The following is a 2,414-nucleotide window of genomic DNA, read 5'->3' as shown; positions in this document are numbered from 1 at the left end:
CCATCGAGTCGGTGATGCCATCCAGCCATCTCCTCCTATGCTGTCCCCTTCTCCTCCAGCCCCCAATCCCTCCCAGCATCAGAGTCTTTTCCAATGAGTCAACTCTTCGCATGAGGTGGCCAAAGTACTGGAGTTTCAGCTCCAGCATCATTCCTTCCAAAGAACACCCAGGACTGATCTCCTTTAGAATGGACTGGTTGGATCTCCTTGCAGTCCAAGGGACTCTCAAGAGTCTTCTCCAACACCACAGTTCAAAAGCATCAATTCTTCGGCGCTCAGCTTTCTTCACAGTCACCTAAAATGTAGCAGGAAAAACACTACCCCTGCCAATCTGGAGTGGTCTGCCTCTTTCTTTGGTCTCTCCTTGCCTTCTCTGTGTGGGGCCAGTTTGCAAACCAACACAAAAATTCCTTAGATAATATACAAAAGTCATGAATCACAAAAGAAAAAAATGATGAATTGGATATCATCAAAAATTTAAATGTCAATTATTCAAAGGACACTGTTTATGAAAATATAAATCACAGACTAGGGAACTATTTGCAAAACATGGATTAAAGGCTAGTATCCTTTATATTTAATAAAATATATTTTTAAAAATAACTCAATGAGAGGTAGAAAAACAACTAATTTTTATTGAGGGGGAGAGAATTATTTAAATAAATATTTGATCAATGACATACAGATGGTAAATAAGCACATGAAAAGATGCTCAATATCATTAAGGAAATACAAAGTTAAACCACAATGAGATACTATTGCACACCTAATAGTGAGGATTAATATTAAAAAGACTGATGATATTAAGTGTTGATGAATAACTGACAATCTCATTCATTGCTGGGAGGAATTCAAAATGATACAGCCACTTTGGAAAACAGTTTGACAGTTGCTTTTAAAATTAAACATCCACTTAGATAGGTTTCAGCAGTTATACTCCAAGGTATTTTCCAAGGAGAAATGAAAACATGTCTCCACACAAAGAATTGTCTGAACATAGTTATATCTTTATTTGTAATGGCTAAAATCTGGAAACAATCCAAATGTTCATTAACTGATAAATAGCCTAGCAAATTGCAATAGATGGAATATGACTTGCAGAAATGTACTCCTACAACCAACATGCACGAATCTCTGAAGGATCATGCTAATAGAATGAATCCGATTATTTAAAAAGTCTACATAATGTGTGGTTCCATTTATGTGACACTATGAAAAAACCAACACCATAGGGAAAGAAATCAGATCAGAGGTTGCCATCGCTATGGCCTGGAGAGGGGATTTCCTGCAAAGGTGCAGAAGGGAAGTTTTGGGAGCAGTTGAAGTGTTCCATATATTGATGGAGGTGGTCGATACATGACTATATATTTTATCAAAGCTCATCAGACTTCACAATTAAAATCATACTTTAGGTAACTTTTATTTTTTTCAGCTCTGTAATTTTGTAATTGCTTTTTATGCTTGCCTTATTTTTTTCTACTTTTTATTTTGTATTGGAATATAGCCAATTAAAAATGTTGTGATAGTTTCAGCTGCACAGCAAAGTGGCCCAAACATGTATCCATTCTCCCCTCAAACTCGCCTCCCATCTAGCCTGCCACACGACATTGACCAGAGTTCCTTGTGTTGTACAGTAGCTCCTTGTTGGTTATCTATTTTAAATAAGCAGTGTGTACATATTGAGCCCAAACTTTTAAAAGCCATACCTTAAAAAACCCGGTGTAGAAAATAAATGAGAGAAACAGTATCAGAATTAGTGAGCTCCACTAGGGACATCCTCTCTGGCTTTGCCTAGTCAACTAAGCCCTCTGGTTCTTATTTTTCCCATCAATAATATGGAAACTGTATCTTTTCTCAGGACCATTAGGAGCCTGCAATGAAGTTGTGACTCTAATGTTCCTTTAATAAAGTCCAAAATACTAGGCAGATGAGAGAAACCCTTAAGGACTGAAGGACTGAGGTTGTTTGTCTGCCTCTGGTTTCTTGTGCAATCCCTGGGGAGTGTGTCCTTTTTAGGGCCCCTAAGGGCTTGTTAGCTCCCAAATACAGAGAGAGCACCAAGACACACTCTGTCAGCCCATGCGTCACTTCCTTTATAAGGCTTCTGGAGACGGGCCACTTTGGGTCAGCTCAGCACTCACTACCCTCTCTACGAGAACCACCATCTGGGAACTCGGAGTAGAAAGGTAACTGTCTCTGTGCCAGGACTGCTCATTTCCTTCCTTCGTGAGTAAGTGTGGATGAAGATCCCACCTGATCTTCAGGTAGCTTTTCCCTTGGTGCTAGAGAATAAAGGACTGAGCCATCATCAGATTCAGGGGGTGGCAGTGAAATGCAACGGTGGCATTCTCTACTCTTAGTGACAAGAAGAATGAAGGTCAGAGCTGGCAAGTAGAGGAAGTCAGAAGGGAAGA

The sequence above is a fragment of the Bison bison genome, unplaced genomic scaffold (assembly GCF_000754665.1).
Source record: "Bison bison bison isolate TAMUID 2011002044 unplaced genomic scaffold, Bison_UMD1.0 scf7180017864249, whole genome shotgun sequence".
NCBI lineage: Eukaryota > Metazoa > Chordata > Mammalia > Artiodactyla > Bovidae > Bison > Bison bison.
The sequence above is the reverse complement of the archived record's forward strand: the minus strand, read 5'-3'. Positions refer to the sequence as shown.